Source organism: Nematostella vectensis, chromosome 7, assembly GCF_932526225.1.
Source record: "Nematostella vectensis chromosome 7, jaNemVect1.1, whole genome shotgun sequence".
NCBI classification, from domain to species: domain Eukaryota; kingdom Metazoa; phylum Cnidaria; class Anthozoa; order Actiniaria; family Edwardsiidae; genus Nematostella; species Nematostella vectensis.
Window position 1 is genome coordinate 2,665,015 of NC_064040.1, and position 14,396 is coordinate 2,679,410.

The following is a 14,396-nucleotide window of genomic DNA, read 5'->3' on the forward strand; positions in this document are numbered from 1 at the left end:
TTATGACACACTTGCAAGTGTATAGGGTGATGTAGCTCAGTGGTAGCGCGTCCGCTTTGCATGCGGAAGGCCCGGGGTTCAATTCCACGCATCTCCAATATTTTATTTTTTCCCCTAGAGGAAATGTGGATTATTAAAGTTTTGATGGTGCTATGACAGACTAGCAAGTGTATTTGGGGATTTAGCTCAGTGGTAGAGTTTCCGCTTTGCATGCGGAAGGACCGGTGTTCGATTCCCCGCATCTGAAATATTTTTTTTCCCTAAAGGAAATTTGGATTATTCAAGTCTTGATGGTAATATGACACACTTGCAAGTGTATTGGGGGATGTAGCTCAGTGGTAGAGCTTCCGCTTCGCATGCAGAAAGCCCGGGGTTCGATCCCCCGCATCTCCAATATTTTCTTTTTTCTCCTAGAGGAAATATGGGCATTTCAAGTCTTTATGGTGATATGACTCACTTGCAAGTGTATTAGGGGATGTAGCTCAGTGGTAGAGCGTCCGCTTTGCATGCGGAAGGTCCGGGGTTCGATCCCCCGCATCTCCAATATTTTCTTTTTTCACCTAGAGGAAATGTGGATTATTAAAGTTTTGATGATGATATGACAGACTTGCAAGTGTATGGGGGGATGTAGCTCAGTGGTAGAGTTTCCGCTTTGCATGCGGAAGGACCGGTGTTCGATTCCCCGCATCTCAAATATTTTTTTCCCTAAAGGAAATTTGGATTATTCAAGTCTTGATGGTAATATGACACACTTGCAAGTGTATTGGGGGATGTAGCTCAGTGGTAGAGCGTCCGCTTCGCATGCGGAAAGCCCGGGGTCCGATCCCCCGCATCTCCAATATTTTCTTTTTTCCCCTAGAGAAAATATGGGCATTTCAAGTCTTTATGACGATATGACTCACTTGTAAGTGTATCAGGGCATGTAGCTCAGTGGTAGAGCGTCCGCTTTGCATGCGGAAGGTCCGGGGTTCGATCCCCCGCATCTCCAATATTTTCTTCTTTCCCTTAAGGAAATGTGGATTATTCAAGTCTTGAGGGTGATATGACACACTTGCAAATGTATTGGGGGATGTAGCTCAGTGGTAGAGCGTCCTCTTCGCATGCGGAAGGACCGGGGTTCGATCCCCCGCATCTCCAATATTTTCTTTTTTCACCTAGAGGAAATATGGGCATTTCAAGTCTTTAGGGTGATATGACTCACTTGCAAGTGTATTTGGGGATGTAGCTCAGTGGTAGAGCGTCCGCTTTGCATGCGGAAGGTCCGGGGTTCGATCCCCCGCATGCAATATTTTTTTTCACTAAAGGAAATTTGGATAATTCAAGTCTTGATGGTAATATGACACACTTGCAAGTGTATTGGGGGATGTAGCTCAGTGGTAGAGCTTCCGCTTCGCATGCGGAAAGCCCGGGGTTCGATCCCCCGCATCTCCAATATTTTCTTTTTTCTCCTAGAGGAAATATGGGCATTTCAAGTCTTTATGGTGATATGACTCACTTGCAAGTGTATTAGGGGATGTAGCTCAGTGGTAGAGCGTCCGCTTTGCATGCGGAAGGTCCGGGGTTCGATCCCCTGCATCTCCAATATTTTCTTTTTTCACCTAGAGGAAATGTGGATTATTAAAGTTTTGATGATGATATGACAGACTTGCAAGTGTATGGGGGGATGTAGCTCAGTGGTAGAGTTTCCGCTTTGCATGCGGAAGGACCGGTGTTCGATTCCCCGCATCTCAAATATTTTTTTCCCTAAAGGAAATTTGGATTATTCAAGTCTTGATGGTAATATGACACACTTGCAAGTGTATTGGGGGATGTAGCTCAGTGGTAGAGCGTCCGCTTCGCATGCGGAAAGCCCGGGGTCCGATCCCCCGCATCTCCAATATTTTCTTTTTTTCCCTAGAGGAAATATGGGCATTTCAAGTCTTTATGACGATATGACTCACTTGTAAGTGTATCAGGGCATGTAGCTCAGTGGTAGAGCGTCCGCTTTGCATGCGGAAGGTCCGGGGTTCGATCCCCCGCATCTCCAATATTTTCTTCTTTCCCTTAAGGAAATGTGGATTATTCAAGTCTTGAGGGTGATATGACACACTTGCAAGTGTATTGGGGGATGTAGCTCAGTGGTAGAGCGTCCTCTTCGCATGCGGAAGGACCGGGGTTCGATCCCCCGCATCTCCAATATTTTCTTTTTTCACCTAGAGGAAATATGGGCATTTCAAGTCTTTATGGTGATATGACTCACTTGCAAGTGTATTTGGGGATGTAGCTCAGTGGTAGAGCGTCCGCTTTGCATGCGGAAGGTCCGGGGTTCGATCCCCCGCATCTCCAATATTTTATTTTTTCACCTAGAGGAAATGTGGATTATTAAAGTTATGATGGTGATATGACAGACTTGCAAGTGTATGGGGGGATGTAGCTCAGTGGTAGAGTTTCTGCTTTGCATGCGGAAGGACCGGTGTTCGATTCCCCGCATCTCAAATATTTTTTTTCACTAAAGGAAATTTGGATAATTCAAGTCTTGATGGTAATATGACACACTTGCAAGTGTATAGGGGGATGTAGCTCAGTGGTAGAGCGTCCGCTTTGGACGGGACCGGGGTTCGATCCCCCGCATCTCCAATATTTTATTTTTTCCCCTAGAGGAAATATGGGCATTTCAAGTCTTTATGGTGATATGACTCACTTGCAAGTGTATTTGGGGATGTAGCTCAGTGGTAGAGCGTCCGCTTTGCATGCGGAAGGTCCGGGGTTCGATCCCCCGCATCTCCAATACTTGCAAGCGTATTGGGGGATGTAGCTCAGTGTTAGAGCGTCCTCTTCGCATGCGGAAGGCACGGGGTTCGATCCCCCGCATCTCGAATATATTTTCTTCTTTTTCTAAAGTAAATGTGGATTATTCAAGTCTTGAGGGCGATATGACACACTTGCAAGCGTATTGTTGGATGTAGCTCAGTGGTAGAGCGTCCTCTTTGCATGCTGAACGCCCGGGGTTCGATCCCCCGCATCTCCATTATTTTTTTTCCCTAGAGAAAATTTGGATTATTAAAGTTTTGATGGTGATATGACAGACTTGCAAGTGTATTGGGGGATGTAGCTCAGTGGTAGAACGTCCGTCCGCTTTGCATGCGGAAGGCCCGGGGTTCGTTCCCCCGCATCTCCAATATTTGTTTTCCATTAAGTAAGTGTGGATTATTCAAGTCTTGATGGTGTTATGACACACTTGCAAATGTATAGGGGGATGTAGCTCAGTGGTAGCGCGTCCGCTTTGCATGCGGAAGGCCCGGGGTTCAATCCCCCGCATCTCCAATATTTTATTTTTTCACCTAGAGGAAATGTGGATTATTAAAGTTTTGATGGTGCTATGACAGACTAGCAAGTGTATTTGGGGATTTAGCTCAGTGGTAGAGTTTCCGCTTTGCATGCGGAAGGACCGGTGTTCGATTCCCCGCATCTGAAATATTTTTTTTCCCTAAAGGAAATTTGGATTATTCAAGTCTTGACGGTAATATGACACACTTGCAAGTGTATTGGGGGATGTAGCTCAGTGGTAGAGCGTCCGCTTCGCATGCGGAAAGCCCGGGGTTCGATCCCCCGCATCTCCAATATTTTCTTTTTTTCCCTAGAGGAAATATGGGCATTTCAAGTCTTTATGGTGATATGACTCACTTGCAAGTGTATTAGGGGATGTAGCTTAGTGGTAGAGCGTCCGCTTCGCATGCGGAAGGTCCGGGGTTCGATCCCCCGCATCTCCATTATTTTTTTCCCTAGAGAAAATTTGGATTATTCAAGTCTTGATGGTGTTATGACACACTTGCAAGTGTATTGGGGGATGTAGCTCAGGGGTAGAGCGTCCGCTTTGCATGCGGAAGGTCCGGGGTTCGATCCACCGCATCTCCGGTATTTTTTTTTCCTATAGAAAATTTGGATTATCAAAGTTTTGATGGTGATATGACACACTTGCAAGTGTATTGGGGGATGTATCTCAGTGGTAGAGCGTCCGTCCGCTTTGCATGCGGAAGGTCCGGGGTTCGATCCCCCGCATCTCCAATATTTTCTTTTTTCACCTAGAGGAAATGTTGATTATTAAAGTTTTGATGATGATATGACAGACTTGCAAGTGTATGGGGGGATGTAGCTCAGTGGTAGAGTTTCCGCTTTGCATGCGGAAGGACCGGTGTTCGATTCCCCGCATCTCAAATATTTTTTTCCCTAAAGGAAATTTGGATTATTCAAGTCTTGATGGTAATATGACACACTTGCAAGTGTATTGGGGGATGTAGCTCAGTGGTAGAGCGTCCGCTTCGCATGCGGAAAGCCCGGGGTCCGATCCCCCGCATCTCCAATATTTTCTTTTTTCCCCTAGAGGAAATATGGGCATTTCAAGTCTTTATGACGATATGACTCACTTGTAAGTGTATCAGGGCATGTAGCTCAGTGGTAGAGCGTCCGCTTTGCATGCGGAAGGTCCGGGGTTCGATCCCCCGCATCTCCAATATTTTCTTCTTTCCCTTAAGGAAATGTGGATTATTCAAGTCTTGAGGGTGATATGACACACTTGCAAGTGTATTGGGGGATGTAGCTCAGTGGTAGAGCGTCCTCTTCGCATGCGGAAGGACCGGGGTTCGATCCCCCGCATCTCCAATATTTTCTTTTTTCACCTAGAGGAAATATGGGCATTTCAAGTCTTTATGGTGATATGACTCACTTGCAAGTGTATTTGGGGATGTAGCTCAGTGGTAGAGCGTCCGCTTTGCATGCGGAAGGTCCGGGGTTCGATCCCCCGCATGCAATATTTTTTTTCACTAAAGGAAATTTGGATAATTCAAGTCTTGAGGGCGATATGACACACTTGCAAGCGTATTGTTGGATGTAGCTCAGTGGTAGAGCGTCCTCTTTGCATGCTGAACGCCCGGGGTTCGATCCCCCGCATCTCCATTATTTTTTTTCCCTAGAGAAAATTTGGATTATTAAAGTTTTGATGGTGATATGACAGACTTGCAAGTGTATTGGGGGATGTAGCTCAGTGGTAGAACGTCCGTCCGCTTTGCATGCGGAAGGCCCGGGGTTCGTTCCCCCGCATCTCCAATATTTGTTTTCCATTAAGTAAGTGTGGATTATTCAAGTCTTGATGGTGTTATGACACACTTGCAAATGTATAGGGGGATGTAGCTCAGTGGTAGCGCGTCCGCTTTGCATGCGGAAGGCCCGGGGTTCAATCCCCCGCATCTCCAATATTTTATTTTTTCACCTAGAGGAAATGTGGATTATTAAAGTTTTGATGGTGCTATGACAGACTAGCAAGTGTATTTGGGGATTTAGCTCAGTGGTAGAGTTTCCGCTTTGCATGCGGAAGGACCGGTGTTCGATTCCCCGCATCTGAAATATTTTTTTTCCCTAAAGGAAATTTGGATTATTCAAGTCTTGACGGTAATATGACACACTTGCAAGTGTATTGGGGGATGTAGCTCAGTGGTAGAGCGTCCGCTTCGCATGCGGAAAGCCCGGGGTTCGATCCCCCGCATCTCCAATATTTTCTTTTTTTCCCTAGAGGAAATATGGGCATTTCAAGTCTTTATGGTGATATGACTCACTTGCAAGTGTATTAGGGGATGTAGCTTAGTGGTAGAGCGTCCGCTTCGCATGCGGAAGGTCCGGGGTTCGATCCCCCGCATCTCCATTATTTTTTTCCCTAGAGAAAATTTGGATTATTCAAGTCTTGATGGTGTTATGACACACTTGCAAGTGTATTGGGGGATGTAGCTCAGGGGTAGAGCGTCCGCTTTGCATGCGGAAGGTCCGGGGTTCGATCCCCCGCATCTCCGGTATTTTTTTTTCCTATAGAAAATTTGGATTATCAAAGTTTTGATGGTGATATGACACACTTGCAAGTGTATTGGGGGATGTATCTCAGTGGTAGAGCGTCCGTCCGCTTTGCATGCGGAAGGTCCGGGGTTCGATCCCCCGCATCTCCAATATTTTCTTTTTTCACCTAGAGGAAATGTTGATTATTAAAGTTTTGATGATGATATGACAGACTTGCAAGTGTATGGGGGGATGTAGCTCAGTGGTAGAGTTTCCGCTTTGCATGCGGAAGGACCGGTGTTCGATTCCCCGCATCTCAAATATTTTTTTCCCTAAAGGAAATTTGGATTATTCAAGTCTTGATGGTAATATGACACACTTGCAAGTGTATTGGGGGATGTAGCTCAGTGGTAGAGCGTCCGCTTCGCATGCGGAAAGCCCGGGGTCCGATCCCCCGCATCTCCAATATTTTCTTTTTTCCCCTAGAGGAAATATGGGCATTTCAAGTCTTTATGACGATATGACTCACTTGTAAGTGTATCAGGGCATGTAGCTCAGTGGTAGAGCGTCCGCTTTGCATGCGGAAGGTCCGGGGTTCGATCCCCCGCATCTCCAATATTTTCTTCTTTCCCTTAAGGAAATGTGGATTATTCAAGTCTTGAGGGTGATATGACACACTTGCAAGTGTATTGGGGGATGTAGCTCAGTGGTAGAGCGTCCTCTTCGCATGCGGAAGGACCGGGGTTCGATCCCCCGCATCTCCAATATTTTCTTTTTTCACCTAGAGGAAATATGGGCATTTCAAGTCTTTATGGTGATATGACTCACTTGCAAGTGTATTTGGGGATGTAGCTCAGTGGTAGAGCGTCCGCTTTGCATGCGGAAGGTCCGGGGTTCGATCCCCCGCATGCAATATTTTTTTTCACTAAAGGAAATTTGGATAATTCAAGTCTTGATGGTAATATGACACACTTGCAAGTGTATTGGGGGATGTAGCTCAGTGGTAGAGCTTCCGCTTCGCATGCGGAAAGCCCGGGGTTCGATCCCCCGCATCTCCAATATTTTCTTTTTTCTCCTAGAGGAAATATGGGCATTTCAAGTCTTTATGGTGATATGACTCACTTGCAAGTGTATTAGGGGATGTAGCTCAGTGGTAGAGCGTCCGCTTTGCATGCGGAAGGTCCGGGGTTCGATCCCCCGCATCTCCAATATTTTCTTTTTTCACCTAGAGGAAATGTGGATTATTAAAGTTTTGATGATGATATGACAGACTTGCAAGTGTATGGGGGGATGTAGCTCAGTGGTAGAGCGTCCGCTTCGCATGCGGAAAGCCCGGGGTTCGATCCCCCGCATCTCCAATATTTTCTTTTTTTCCCTAGAGGAAATATGGGCATTTCAAGTCTTTATGGTGATATGACTCACTTGCAAGTGTATTTGGGGATGTAGCTCAGTGGTAGAGCGTCCGCTTCGCATGCGGAAGGTCCGGGGTTCGATCCCCCGCATCTCCATTATTTTTTTCCCTAGAGAAAATTTGGATTATTCAAGTCTTGATGGTGTTATGACACACTTGCAAGTGTATTGGGGGATGTAGCTCAGAGGTAGAGCGTCCGCTTTGCATGCGGAAGGTCCGGGGTTCGATCCCCCGCATCTTCGGTATTTTTTTTCCCTATAGAAAATTTGGATTATCAAAGTTTTGATGGTGATATGACACACTTGCAAGTGTATTGGGGGATGTATCTCAGTGGTAGAGCGTCCGTCCGCTTTGCATGCGGAAGGTCCGGGGTTCGATCCCCCGCATCTCCAATATTTTCTTTTTTCACCTAGAGGAAATGTAGATTATTAAAGTTTTGATGATGATATGACAGACTTGCAAGTGTATGGGGGGATGTAGCTCAGTGGTAGAGTTTCCGCTTTGCATGCGGAAGGACCTGTGTTCGATTCCCCGCATCTCAAATATTTTTTTCCCTAAAGGAAATTTGGATTATTCAAGTCTTGATGGTAATATGACACACTTGCAAGTGTATTGGGGGATGTAGCTCAGTGGTAGAGCGTCCGCTTCGCATGCGGAAAGCCCGGGGTCCGATCCCCCGCATCTCCAATATTTTCTTTTTTCCCCTAGAGGAAATATGGGCATTTCAAGTCTTTATGACGATATGACTCACTTGTAAGTGTATCAGGGCATGTAGCTCAGTGGTAGAGCGTCCGCTTTGCATGCGGAAGGTCCGGGGTTCGATCCCCCGCATCTCCAATATTTTCTTCTTTCCCTTAAGGAAATGTGGATTATTCAAGTCTTGAGGGTGATATGACACACTTGCAAGTGTATTGGGGGATGTAGCTCAGTGGTAGAGCGTCCTCTTCGCATGCGGAAGGACCGGGGTTCGATCCCCCGCATCTCCAATATTTTCTTTTTTCACCTAGAGGAAATATGGGCATTTCAAGTCTTTATGGTGATATGACTCACTTGCAAGTGTATTTGGGGATGTAGCTCAGTGGTAGAGCGTCCGCTTTGCATGCGGAAGGTCCGGGGTTCGATCCCCCGCATCTCCAATATTTTATTTTTTCACCTAGAGGAAATGTGGATTATTAAAGTTATGATGGTGATATGACAGACTTGCAAGTGTATGGGGGGATGTAGCTCAGTGGTAGAGTTTCTGCTTTGCATGCGGAAGGACCGGTGTTCGATTCCCCGCATCTCAAATATTTTTTTTCACTAAAGGAAATTTGGATAATTCAAGTCTTGATGGTAATATGACACACTTGCAAGTGTATTAGGGGATGTAGCTCAGTGGTAGAGCGTCCGCTTTGCATGCGGAAGGTCCGGGGTTCGATCCCCCGCATCTCCAATACTTTCTTCTTTCCCTTAAGGAAATGTGGATTATTCAAGTCTTGAGTGTGATATGACACAATTGCAAGTGTATTGGGGGATGTAGCTCAGTGGTAGAGCGTCCTCTTCGCATGCGGAAGGCACGGGGTTCGATCCCCCGCATCTCCAATATTTTCTTTTTTCACCTAGAGGAAATGTGGATTATTAAAGTTTTGATGATGATATGACAGACTTGCAAGTGTATGGGGGGATGTAGCTCAGTGGTAGAGTTTCCGCTTTGCATGCGCAAGGACCGGTGTTCGATTCCCCGCATCTCAAATATTTTTTTCCCTAAAGGAAATTTGGATTATTCAAGTCTTGATGGTAATATGACACACTTGCAAGTGTATTGGGGGATGTAGCTCAGTGGTAGAGCGTCCGCTTCGCATGCGGAAAGCCCGGGGTCCGATCCCCCGCATCTCCAATATTTTCTTTTTTCCCCTAGAGGAAATATGGGCATTTCAAGTCTTTATGACGATATGACTCACTTGTAAGTGTATCAGGGCATGTAGCTCAGTGGTAGAGCGTCCGCTTTGCATGCGGAAGGTCCGGGGTTCGATCCCCCGCATCTCCAATATTTTCTTCTTTCCCTTAAGGAAATGTGGATTATTCAAGTCTTGAGGGTGATATGACACACTTGCAAGTGTATTGGGGGATGTAGCTCAGTGGTAGAGCGTCCTCTTCGCATGCGGAAGGACCGGGGTTCGATCCCCCGCATCTCCAATATTTTCTTTTTTCACCTAGAGGAAATATGGGCATTTCAAGTCTTTATGGTGATATGACTCACTTGCAAGTGTATTTGGGGATGTAGCTCAGTGGTAGAGCGTCCGCTTTGCATGCGGAAGGTCCGGGGTTCGATCCCCCGCATCTCCAATATTTTATTTTTTCACCTAGAGGAAATGTGGATTATTAAAGTTATGATGGTGATATGACAGACTTGCAAGTGTATGGGGGGATGTAGCTCAGTGGTAGAGTTTCTGCTTTGCATGCGGAAGGACCGGTGTTCGATTCTCCGCATCTCAAATATTTTTTTTCACTAAAGGAAATTTGGATAATTCAAGTCTTGATGGTAATATGACACACTTGCAAGTGTATTAGGGGATGTAGCTCAGTGGTAGAGCGTCCGCTTTGCATGCGGAAGGTCCGGGGTTCGATCCCCCGCATCTCCAATACTTTCTTCTTTCCCTTAAGGAAATGTGGATTATTCAAGTCTTGAGTGTGATATGACACAATTGCAAGTGTATTGGGGGATGTAGCTCAGTGGTAGAGCGTCCTCTTCGCATGCGGAAGGCACGGGGTTCGATCCCCCGTATCTCCAATATATTTTTTTCTTTCCCTAAAGGAAATGTGGATTATTCAAGTCTTGACACACCTGCAAGAGTATTGTTGGATGTAGCTCAGTGGTAGAGCGTCCTCTTCGCATGCTGAAGGCCCGGGGTTCGATCCCCCGCATCTCCAATATTTTCTTTTTTCCCCTAGAGGAAATATGGGCATTTCAAGTCTTTATGGTGATATGACTCACTTGCAAGTGTATTTGGGGATGTAGCTCAGTGGTAGAGCGTCCGCTTTGCATGCGGAAGGTCCGGGGTTCGATCCCCCGCATCTCCAGTACTTGCAAGCGTATTGGGGGATGTAGCTCAGTGTTAGAGCGTCCTCTTCGCATGCGGAAGGCACGGGGTTCGATCCCCCGCATCTCAAATATATTTTCTTCTTTCCCTAAAGTAAATGTGGATTATTCAAGTCTTGAGGGCGATATGACACACTTGCAAGCGTATTGTTGGATGTAGCTCAGTGGTAGAGCGTCCTCTTTGCATGCTGAACGCCCGGGGTTCGATCCCCCGCATCTCCATTATTTTTTTTCCCTAGAGAAAATTTGGATTATTAAAGTTTTGATGGTGATATGACAGACTTGCAAGTGTATTGGGGGATGTAGCTCAGTGGTAGAACGTCCGTCCGCTTTGCATGCGGAAGGCCCGGGGTTCGTTCCCCCGCATCTCCAATATTTGTTTTCCATTAAGTAAGTGTGGATTATTCAAGTCTTGATGGTGTTATGACACACTTGCAAGTGTATAGGGGGATGTAGCTCAGTGGTAGCGCGTCCGCTTTGCATGCGGAAGGCCCGGGGTTCCATCCCCCGCATCTCCAATTTTTTTTTTTTTTCCCCTAGAGGAAATGTGGATTATTAAAATTTTGATGTTGCTATGACAGACTAGCAAGTGTATTTGGGGATTTAGCTCAGTGGTAGAGTTTCCGCTTTGCATGCGGAAGGACCGGTGTTCGATTCCCCGCATCTGAAATATTTTTTTTCCCTAAAGGAAATTTGGATTATTCAAGTCTTGATGGTAATATGACACACTTGCAAGTGTATTGGGGGATGTAGCTCAGTGGTAGAGCGTCCGCTTCGCATGCGGAAAGCCCGGGGTTCGATCCCCCGCATCTCCAATATTTTCTTTTTTTCCCTAGAGGAAATATGGGCATTTCAAGTCTTTATGGTGATATGACTCACTTGCAAGTGTATTAGGGGATGTAGCTTAGTGGTAGAGCGTCCGCTTTGCATGCGGAAGGTCCGGGGTTCGATCCCCCGCATCTCCATTATTTTTTTCCCTAGAGAAAATTTGGATTATTCAAGTCTTGATGGTGTTATGACACACTTGCAAGTGTATTGGGGGATGTAGCTCAGAGGTAGAGCGTCCGCTTTGTATGCGGAAGGTCCGGGGTTCGATCCCCCGCATCTCCGGTATTTTTTTTCCCTATAGAAAATTTGGATTATCAAAGTTTTGATGGTGATATGACACACTTGCAAGTGTATTGGGGGATGTATCTCAGTGGTAGAGCGTCCGTCCGCTTTGCATGCGGAAGGCCCGGGTTCGTTCCCCCGCATCTCCAATATTTGTTTTCCATTAAGTAAATGTGGCATATTCAAGTCTTGATGGTGATATGACACAGTTGCAAGTGTATTAGCGGATGTAGCTCAGTGGTAGAACGTCCGCTTTGCATGCGGAATGCCCGGGGTTCGAACCTCGCATCTCCAATATATTTTCTTTTTTCCCTAAAGGAAATGTGGATTATTCAAGTCTTTAGGGCGATATGACACACTTGCAAGCGTATTGTTGGATGTAGCTCAGTGGTAGAGCGTCCTCTTCGCATGCGGAAGGACCGGGGTTCGATCCCCCGCATCTCAAATATATTTTCTTCTTTCCCTAAAGGAAATGTGGATTATTCAAGTCTTGAGGCCGATATGACACACTTGCAAGCGTATTGTTGGATGTAGCTCAGTGGTAGAGCGTCCTCTTTGCATGCTGAAGGCCCGGGGTTCGATCCCCCCCATCTCCATTATTTTTTTTCCCTAGAGAAAATTTGGAATATTAAAGTTTTGATGGTGATATGACAGACTTGCAAGTGTATTGGGGGATGTAGTTCACTGGTAGAACGTCCGTCCGCTTTGCATGCGGAAGGCCCGGGGTTCGTTCCCCCGCATCTCCAATATTTTTTTTCCATTAAGTAAGTGTGGATTATTCAAGTCTTGATGGTGTTATGACACACTTGCAAGTGTATTTGGGGATTTAGCTCAGTGGTAGAGTTTCCGCTTTGCATGCGGAAGGACCGGTGTTCGATTCCCCGCATCTCCAATATTTTCTTTTTTTCCTAAGAGGAAATGTGGATTATTCAAGTCTTGATGGTAATATGACACACTTGCAAGTGTATTGGGGGATGTAGCTCAGTGGTAGAGCGTCCGCTTCGCATGCGGAAAGCCCGGGGTTCGATCCCCCGCATCTACAATATTTTCTTTTTTTCCCTAGAGGAAATATGGGCATTTCAAGTCTTTATGGTGATATGACTCACTTGCAAGTGTATTAGGGGATGTAGCTCAGTGGTAGAGCGTCCGCTTTGCATGCGGAAGGTCCGGGGTTCGATCCCCCGCATCTCCAATATATTTTCTTCTTTCCCTAAAGGAAATGTGGATTATTCAAGTCTTGAGGGCGATATGACACACCTGCAAGCGTATTGTTGGATGTAGCTCAGTGGTAGAGCGTCCTCTTCGCATGCTGAAGGCCCGGGGTTCGATCCCCCGCATCTCCAATATTTTCTTTTTTCACCTAGAGGAAATATGGGCATTTCAAGTCTTTATGGTGATATGACTCACTTGCAAGTGTATTAGGGGATGTAGCTCAGTGGTAGAGCGTCCGCTTTGCATGCGGAAGGTCCGGGGTTCGATCCCCCGCATCTCCAATATTTTCTTCTTTCCTTTAAGGAAATGTGGATTATTCAAGTCTTGAGGGTGATATGACACACTTGCAAGCGTATTGGGGGATGTAGCTCAGTGGTAGAGCGTCCTCTTCGCATGCGGAAGGCACGGGGTTCGATCCCCCGCATCTCAAATATATTTTCTTCTTTCCCTAAAGGAAATGTGGATTATTCAAGTCTTGAGGGCGATATGACACACTTGCAAGCGTATTGTTGGATGTAGCTCAGTGGTAGAGCGTCCTCTTTGCATGCTGAAGGCCCGGGGTTCGATCCCCCGCATCTCCATTATTTTTTTTCCCTAGAGAAAATTTGGATTATTAAAGTTTTGATGGTGATATGACAGACTTGCAAGTGTATTGGGGGATGTAGCTCAGTGGTAGAACGTCCGTCCGCTTTGCATGCGGAAGGCCCGGGGTTCGTTCCCCTGCATCTCCAATATTTGTTTTCCATTAAGTAAGTGTGGATTATTCAAGTCTTGATGGTGTTATGACACACTTGCAAGTGTATAGGGGGATGTAGCTCAGTGGTAGAGCGTCCGCTTCGCATGCGGAAGGCCCGGGGTTCGATCCCCCGCATCTCCAAAATTTTCTTTTTTCCCTAAGAGGAAATGTGGATTATTAAAGTTTTGATGGTGATATGACAGACTTGCAAGTGTATGGGGGGATGTAGCTCAGTGGAAGAGTTTCCGCTTTGCATGCGGAAGGACCGGTGTTCGATTCCCCGCATCTGAAATATTTTTTTTCCCTAAAGGAAATTTGGATTATGAAACTTTTGAGGGTGATTTGACAAACTTGCAAGTGTATTAGGGGATGTAGCTCAGTGGTAGCGCGTCCGCTTTGCATGCGGAAGGCCCGGGGTTTGTTCCCCCGCATCTCCAATATTTTCTTTTTTCCCCTAGAGGAAATGTGGATTATTAAAATTTTGATGGTGATATGACAGACTTGCAAGTGTATGGGGGGATGTAGCTCAGTGGTAGAGTTTCCGCTTTGCATGCGGAAGGACCGGTGTTCGATTCCCCGCATCTCAAATATTTTTTTCCCTAAAGGAAATTTAGATTATTCAAGTCTTGATGGTAATATGACACACTTGCAAGTGTATTGGGGGATGTAGCTCAGTGGTAGAGCGTCCGCTTCGCATGCGGAAAGCCCGGGGTTCGATCCCCCGCATCTCCAATATTTTCTTTTTTCCCTAAATGAAATGTGGATTATTCAAGTCTTTGGGGTGATATGACACACTTGCAAGTGTATTGGGGGATGTAGCTCAGTGGTAGAGCGTCCTCTTCGCATGCGGAAGGCACGGGGTTCGATCCCCGCATCTCCAATATTTTCTTCTTTCCCTAAAGGAAATGTGGATTATTCAAGTCTTAAGGGCGATATGACACACTTGCAAGCGTATTGTTGGATGTAGCTCAGTGGTTGAGCGTCCTCTTCGCATGCGGAAGGCCCGAGGTTCGATCCCCCGCATCTCCAAAATTTTCTTTTTTCCCTAA

The 14,396-nt window shown here is 46.1% G+C and overlaps 81 non-coding genes across 81 annotated transcripts; all 81 read left to right on the top strand.

The window, feature by feature from the left end:
- Positions 1-25: 25 nt before the first annotated feature.
- Positions 26-97, top strand: Trnaa-ugc. The gene has a single exon. It is a non-coding gene; the product is annotated as a tRNA-Ala (tRNA).
- Positions 98-321: 224 nt separating this feature from the next.
- Trnaa-cgc lies at positions 322-393 on the top strand. The gene has a single exon. It is a non-coding gene; the product is annotated as a tRNA-Ala (tRNA).
- Positions 394-471: 78 nt separating this feature from the next.
- Positions 472-543, top strand: Trnaa-ugc. Its single transcript has one exon. It is a non-coding gene; the product is annotated as a tRNA-Ala (tRNA).
- A 78-nt stretch (positions 544-621) lies between these two features.
- Positions 622-693, top strand: Trnaa-ugc. The gene has a single exon. It is a non-coding gene; the product is annotated as a tRNA-Ala (tRNA).
- A 73-nt stretch (positions 694-766) lies between these two features.
- On the top strand, positions 767-838 carry Trnaa-cgc. Its single transcript has one exon. It is a non-coding gene; the product is annotated as a tRNA-Ala (tRNA).
- A 78-nt stretch (positions 839-916) lies between these two features.
- Trnaa-ugc lies at positions 917-988 on the top strand. Its single transcript has one exon. It is a non-coding gene; the product is annotated as a tRNA-Ala (tRNA).
- A 77-nt stretch (positions 989-1,065) lies between these two features.
- On the top strand, positions 1,066-1,137 carry Trnaa-cgc. Its single transcript has one exon. It is a non-coding gene; the product is annotated as a tRNA-Ala (tRNA).
- Positions 1,138-1,213: 76 nt separating this feature from the next.
- Trnaa-ugc lies at positions 1,214-1,287 on the top strand. Its single transcript has one exon. It is a non-coding gene; the product is annotated as a tRNA-Ala (tRNA).
- Positions 1,288-1,359: 72 nt separating this feature from the next.
- Trnaa-cgc lies at positions 1,360-1,431 on the top strand. The gene has a single exon. It is a non-coding gene; the product is annotated as a tRNA-Ala (tRNA).
- Positions 1,432-1,509: 78 nt separating this feature from the next.
- Positions 1,510-1,581, top strand: Trnaa-ugc. The gene has a single exon. It is a non-coding gene; the product is annotated as a tRNA-Ala (tRNA).
- Positions 1,582-1,659: 78 nt separating this feature from the next.
- Positions 1,660-1,731, top strand: Trnaa-ugc. Its single transcript has one exon. It is a non-coding gene; the product is annotated as a tRNA-Ala (tRNA).
- A 73-nt stretch (positions 1,732-1,804) lies between these two features.
- Trnaa-cgc lies at positions 1,805-1,876 on the top strand. The gene has a single exon. It is a non-coding gene; the product is annotated as a tRNA-Ala (tRNA).
- Positions 1,877-1,954: 78 nt separating this feature from the next.
- Positions 1,955-2,026, top strand: Trnaa-ugc. Its single transcript has one exon. It is a non-coding gene; the product is annotated as a tRNA-Ala (tRNA).
- A 77-nt stretch (positions 2,027-2,103) lies between these two features.
- Positions 2,104-2,175, top strand: Trnaa-cgc. The gene has a single exon. It is a non-coding gene; the product is annotated as a tRNA-Ala (tRNA).
- Positions 2,176-2,253: 78 nt separating this feature from the next.
- Positions 2,254-2,325, top strand: Trnaa-ugc. The gene has a single exon. It is a non-coding gene; the product is annotated as a tRNA-Ala (tRNA).
- A 78-nt stretch (positions 2,326-2,403) lies between these two features.
- On the top strand, positions 2,404-2,475 carry Trnaa-ugc. Its single transcript has one exon. It is a non-coding gene; the product is annotated as a tRNA-Ala (tRNA).
- Positions 2,476-2,549: 74 nt separating this feature from the next.
- Positions 2,550-2,616, top strand: Trnaq-uug. The gene has a single exon. It is a non-coding gene; the product is annotated as a tRNA-Gln (tRNA).
- A 78-nt stretch (positions 2,617-2,694) lies between these two features.
- On the top strand, positions 2,695-2,766 carry Trnaa-ugc. Its single transcript has one exon. It is a non-coding gene; the product is annotated as a tRNA-Ala (tRNA).
- Positions 2,767-3,081: 315 nt separating this feature from the next.
- Positions 3,082-3,157, top strand: Trnaa-ugc. The gene has a single exon. It is a non-coding gene; the product is annotated as a tRNA-Ala (tRNA).
- A 74-nt stretch (positions 3,158-3,231) lies between these two features.
- Trnaa-ugc lies at positions 3,232-3,303 on the top strand. Its single transcript has one exon. It is a non-coding gene; the product is annotated as a tRNA-Ala (tRNA).
- A 224-nt stretch (positions 3,304-3,527) lies between these two features.
- Positions 3,528-3,599, top strand: Trnaa-cgc. Its single transcript has one exon. It is a non-coding gene; the product is annotated as a tRNA-Ala (tRNA).
- A 78-nt stretch (positions 3,600-3,677) lies between these two features.
- On the top strand, positions 3,678-3,749 carry Trnaa-cgc. Its single transcript has one exon. It is a non-coding gene; the product is annotated as a tRNA-Ala (tRNA).
- A 73-nt stretch (positions 3,750-3,822) lies between these two features.
- On the top strand, positions 3,823-3,894 carry Trnaa-ugc. The gene has a single exon. It is a non-coding gene; the product is annotated as a tRNA-Ala (tRNA).
- Positions 3,895-3,968: 74 nt separating this feature from the next.
- On the top strand, positions 3,969-4,044 carry Trnaa-ugc. Its single transcript has one exon. It is a non-coding gene; the product is annotated as a tRNA-Ala (tRNA).
- A 78-nt stretch (positions 4,045-4,122) lies between these two features.
- Trnaa-ugc lies at positions 4,123-4,194 on the top strand. Its single transcript has one exon. It is a non-coding gene; the product is annotated as a tRNA-Ala (tRNA).
- A 73-nt stretch (positions 4,195-4,267) lies between these two features.
- On the top strand, positions 4,268-4,339 carry Trnaa-cgc. The gene has a single exon. It is a non-coding gene; the product is annotated as a tRNA-Ala (tRNA).
- A 78-nt stretch (positions 4,340-4,417) lies between these two features.
- On the top strand, positions 4,418-4,489 carry Trnaa-ugc. Its single transcript has one exon. It is a non-coding gene; the product is annotated as a tRNA-Ala (tRNA).
- A 77-nt stretch (positions 4,490-4,566) lies between these two features.
- On the top strand, positions 4,567-4,638 carry Trnaa-cgc. Its single transcript has one exon. It is a non-coding gene; the product is annotated as a tRNA-Ala (tRNA).
- Positions 4,639-4,714: 76 nt separating this feature from the next.
- Positions 4,715-4,788, top strand: Trnaa-ugc. The gene has a single exon. It is a non-coding gene; the product is annotated as a tRNA-Ala (tRNA).
- Positions 4,789-5,006: 218 nt separating this feature from the next.
- On the top strand, positions 5,007-5,082 carry Trnaa-ugc. Its single transcript has one exon. It is a non-coding gene; the product is annotated as a tRNA-Ala (tRNA).
- A 74-nt stretch (positions 5,083-5,156) lies between these two features.
- Trnaa-ugc lies at positions 5,157-5,228 on the top strand. The gene has a single exon. It is a non-coding gene; the product is annotated as a tRNA-Ala (tRNA).
- Positions 5,229-5,452: 224 nt separating this feature from the next.
- Positions 5,453-5,524, top strand: Trnaa-cgc. The gene has a single exon. It is a non-coding gene; the product is annotated as a tRNA-Ala (tRNA).
- Positions 5,525-5,602: 78 nt separating this feature from the next.
- On the top strand, positions 5,603-5,674 carry Trnaa-cgc. The gene has a single exon. It is a non-coding gene; the product is annotated as a tRNA-Ala (tRNA).
- A 73-nt stretch (positions 5,675-5,747) lies between these two features.
- On the top strand, positions 5,748-5,819 carry Trnaa-ugc. The gene has a single exon. It is a non-coding gene; the product is annotated as a tRNA-Ala (tRNA).
- Positions 5,820-5,893: 74 nt separating this feature from the next.
- On the top strand, positions 5,894-5,969 carry Trnaa-ugc. The gene has a single exon. It is a non-coding gene; the product is annotated as a tRNA-Ala (tRNA).
- A 78-nt stretch (positions 5,970-6,047) lies between these two features.
- On the top strand, positions 6,048-6,119 carry Trnaa-ugc. Its single transcript has one exon. It is a non-coding gene; the product is annotated as a tRNA-Ala (tRNA).
- Positions 6,120-6,192: 73 nt separating this feature from the next.
- Positions 6,193-6,264, top strand: Trnaa-cgc. Its single transcript has one exon. It is a non-coding gene; the product is annotated as a tRNA-Ala (tRNA).
- A 78-nt stretch (positions 6,265-6,342) lies between these two features.
- On the top strand, positions 6,343-6,414 carry Trnaa-ugc. Its single transcript has one exon. It is a non-coding gene; the product is annotated as a tRNA-Ala (tRNA).
- A 77-nt stretch (positions 6,415-6,491) lies between these two features.
- On the top strand, positions 6,492-6,563 carry Trnaa-cgc. Its single transcript has one exon. It is a non-coding gene; the product is annotated as a tRNA-Ala (tRNA).
- A 76-nt stretch (positions 6,564-6,639) lies between these two features.
- On the top strand, positions 6,640-6,713 carry Trnaa-ugc. The gene has a single exon. It is a non-coding gene; the product is annotated as a tRNA-Ala (tRNA).
- Positions 6,714-6,785: 72 nt separating this feature from the next.
- On the top strand, positions 6,786-6,857 carry Trnaa-cgc. Its single transcript has one exon. It is a non-coding gene; the product is annotated as a tRNA-Ala (tRNA).
- A 78-nt stretch (positions 6,858-6,935) lies between these two features.
- On the top strand, positions 6,936-7,007 carry Trnaa-ugc. The gene has a single exon. It is a non-coding gene; the product is annotated as a tRNA-Ala (tRNA).
- A 78-nt stretch (positions 7,008-7,085) lies between these two features.
- On the top strand, positions 7,086-7,157 carry Trnaa-cgc. Its single transcript has one exon. It is a non-coding gene; the product is annotated as a tRNA-Ala (tRNA).
- A 78-nt stretch (positions 7,158-7,235) lies between these two features.
- Trnaa-cgc lies at positions 7,236-7,307 on the top strand. Its single transcript has one exon. It is a non-coding gene; the product is annotated as a tRNA-Ala (tRNA).
- A 73-nt stretch (positions 7,308-7,380) lies between these two features.
- On the top strand, positions 7,381-7,452 carry Trnaa-ugc. Its single transcript has one exon. It is a non-coding gene; the product is annotated as a tRNA-Ala (tRNA).
- Positions 7,453-7,526: 74 nt separating this feature from the next.
- Trnaa-ugc lies at positions 7,527-7,602 on the top strand. Its single transcript has one exon. It is a non-coding gene; the product is annotated as a tRNA-Ala (tRNA).
- A 223-nt stretch (positions 7,603-7,825) lies between these two features.
- On the top strand, positions 7,826-7,897 carry Trnaa-cgc. Its single transcript has one exon. It is a non-coding gene; the product is annotated as a tRNA-Ala (tRNA).
- A 78-nt stretch (positions 7,898-7,975) lies between these two features.
- Positions 7,976-8,047, top strand: Trnaa-ugc. The gene has a single exon. It is a non-coding gene; the product is annotated as a tRNA-Ala (tRNA).
- Positions 8,048-8,124: 77 nt separating this feature from the next.
- On the top strand, positions 8,125-8,196 carry Trnaa-cgc. The gene has a single exon. It is a non-coding gene; the product is annotated as a tRNA-Ala (tRNA).
- A 78-nt stretch (positions 8,197-8,274) lies between these two features.
- Positions 8,275-8,346, top strand: Trnaa-ugc. The gene has a single exon. It is a non-coding gene; the product is annotated as a tRNA-Ala (tRNA).
- A 78-nt stretch (positions 8,347-8,424) lies between these two features.
- Positions 8,425-8,496, top strand: Trnaa-ugc. Its single transcript has one exon. It is a non-coding gene; the product is annotated as a tRNA-Ala (tRNA).
- Positions 8,497-8,570: 74 nt separating this feature from the next.
- Trnaa-ugc lies at positions 8,571-8,642 on the top strand. Its single transcript has one exon. It is a non-coding gene; the product is annotated as a tRNA-Ala (tRNA).
- Positions 8,643-8,719: 77 nt separating this feature from the next.
- On the top strand, positions 8,720-8,791 carry Trnaa-cgc. The gene has a single exon. It is a non-coding gene; the product is annotated as a tRNA-Ala (tRNA).
- Positions 8,792-9,014: 223 nt separating this feature from the next.
- Trnaa-cgc lies at positions 9,015-9,086 on the top strand. Its single transcript has one exon. It is a non-coding gene; the product is annotated as a tRNA-Ala (tRNA).
- A 78-nt stretch (positions 9,087-9,164) lies between these two features.
- Trnaa-ugc lies at positions 9,165-9,236 on the top strand. Its single transcript has one exon. It is a non-coding gene; the product is annotated as a tRNA-Ala (tRNA).
- Positions 9,237-9,313: 77 nt separating this feature from the next.
- On the top strand, positions 9,314-9,385 carry Trnaa-cgc. The gene has a single exon. It is a non-coding gene; the product is annotated as a tRNA-Ala (tRNA).
- Positions 9,386-9,463: 78 nt separating this feature from the next.
- Positions 9,464-9,535, top strand: Trnaa-ugc. The gene has a single exon. It is a non-coding gene; the product is annotated as a tRNA-Ala (tRNA).
- Positions 9,536-9,759: 224 nt separating this feature from the next.
- Positions 9,760-9,831, top strand: Trnaa-ugc. The gene has a single exon. It is a non-coding gene; the product is annotated as a tRNA-Ala (tRNA).
- Positions 9,832-9,908: 77 nt separating this feature from the next.
- Trnaa-cgc lies at positions 9,909-9,980 on the top strand. The gene has a single exon. It is a non-coding gene; the product is annotated as a tRNA-Ala (tRNA).
- Positions 9,981-10,050: 70 nt separating this feature from the next.
- On the top strand, positions 10,051-10,120 carry Trnaa-cgc. The gene has a single exon. It is a non-coding gene; the product is annotated as a tRNA-Ala (tRNA).
- Positions 10,121-10,198: 78 nt separating this feature from the next.
- Trnaa-ugc lies at positions 10,199-10,270 on the top strand. The gene has a single exon. It is a non-coding gene; the product is annotated as a tRNA-Ala (tRNA).
- Positions 10,271-10,585: 315 nt separating this feature from the next.
- Positions 10,586-10,661, top strand: Trnaa-ugc. Its single transcript has one exon. It is a non-coding gene; the product is annotated as a tRNA-Ala (tRNA).
- A 74-nt stretch (positions 10,662-10,735) lies between these two features.
- Positions 10,736-10,807, top strand: Trnaa-ugc. Its single transcript has one exon. It is a non-coding gene; the product is annotated as a tRNA-Ala (tRNA).
- A 225-nt stretch (positions 10,808-11,032) lies between these two features.
- Trnaa-cgc lies at positions 11,033-11,104 on the top strand. The gene has a single exon. It is a non-coding gene; the product is annotated as a tRNA-Ala (tRNA).
- Positions 11,105-11,182: 78 nt separating this feature from the next.
- Positions 11,183-11,254, top strand: Trnaa-ugc. The gene has a single exon. It is a non-coding gene; the product is annotated as a tRNA-Ala (tRNA).
- A 73-nt stretch (positions 11,255-11,327) lies between these two features.
- Positions 11,328-11,399, top strand: Trnat-ugu. Its single transcript has one exon. It is a non-coding gene; the product is annotated as a tRNA-Thr (tRNA).
- A 373-nt stretch (positions 11,400-11,772) lies between these two features.
- Trnaa-ugc lies at positions 11,773-11,845 on the top strand. The gene has a single exon. It is a non-coding gene; the product is annotated as a tRNA-Ala (tRNA).
- Positions 11,846-12,069: 224 nt separating this feature from the next.
- Positions 12,070-12,145, top strand: Trnaa-ugc. Its single transcript has one exon. It is a non-coding gene; the product is annotated as a tRNA-Ala (tRNA).
- Positions 12,146-12,219: 74 nt separating this feature from the next.
- Trnaa-cgc lies at positions 12,220-12,291 on the top strand. The gene has a single exon. It is a non-coding gene; the product is annotated as a tRNA-Ala (tRNA).
- Positions 12,292-12,369: 78 nt separating this feature from the next.
- Trnav-cac lies at positions 12,370-12,441 on the top strand. The gene has a single exon. It is a non-coding gene; the product is annotated as a tRNA-Ala (tRNA).
- Positions 12,442-12,519: 78 nt separating this feature from the next.
- Positions 12,520-12,591, top strand: Trnaa-ugc. The gene has a single exon. It is a non-coding gene; the product is annotated as a tRNA-Ala (tRNA).
- Positions 12,592-12,672: 81 nt separating this feature from the next.
- Trnaa-cgc lies at positions 12,673-12,742 on the top strand. Its single transcript has one exon. It is a non-coding gene; the product is annotated as a tRNA-Ala (tRNA).
- Positions 12,743-12,820: 78 nt separating this feature from the next.
- Trnaa-ugc lies at positions 12,821-12,892 on the top strand. Its single transcript has one exon. It is a non-coding gene; the product is annotated as a tRNA-Ala (tRNA).
- Positions 12,893-12,969: 77 nt separating this feature from the next.
- Trnaa-ugc lies at positions 12,970-13,041 on the top strand. The gene has a single exon. It is a non-coding gene; the product is annotated as a tRNA-Ala (tRNA).
- Positions 13,042-13,122: 81 nt separating this feature from the next.
- Positions 13,123-13,192, top strand: Trnaa-ugc. Its single transcript has one exon. It is a non-coding gene; the product is annotated as a tRNA-Ala (tRNA).
- A 74-nt stretch (positions 13,193-13,266) lies between these two features.
- Positions 13,267-13,342, top strand: Trnaa-ugc. Its single transcript has one exon. It is a non-coding gene; the product is annotated as a tRNA-Ala (tRNA).
- Positions 13,343-13,416: 74 nt separating this feature from the next.
- Trnaa-cgc lies at positions 13,417-13,488 on the top strand. Its single transcript has one exon. It is a non-coding gene; the product is annotated as a tRNA-Ala (tRNA).
- A 224-nt stretch (positions 13,489-13,712) lies between these two features.
- Trnaa-ugc lies at positions 13,713-13,784 on the top strand. The gene has a single exon. It is a non-coding gene; the product is annotated as a tRNA-Ala (tRNA).
- Positions 13,785-13,862: 78 nt separating this feature from the next.
- Positions 13,863-13,934, top strand: Trnaa-ugc. The gene has a single exon. It is a non-coding gene; the product is annotated as a tRNA-Ala (tRNA).
- Positions 13,935-14,007: 73 nt separating this feature from the next.
- Trnaa-cgc lies at positions 14,008-14,079 on the top strand. Its single transcript has one exon. It is a non-coding gene; the product is annotated as a tRNA-Ala (tRNA).
- Positions 14,080-14,156: 77 nt separating this feature from the next.
- Positions 14,157-14,227, top strand: Trnaa-ugc. The gene has a single exon. It is a non-coding gene; the product is annotated as a tRNA-Ala (tRNA).
- Positions 14,228-14,396: the final 169 nt, after the last annotated feature.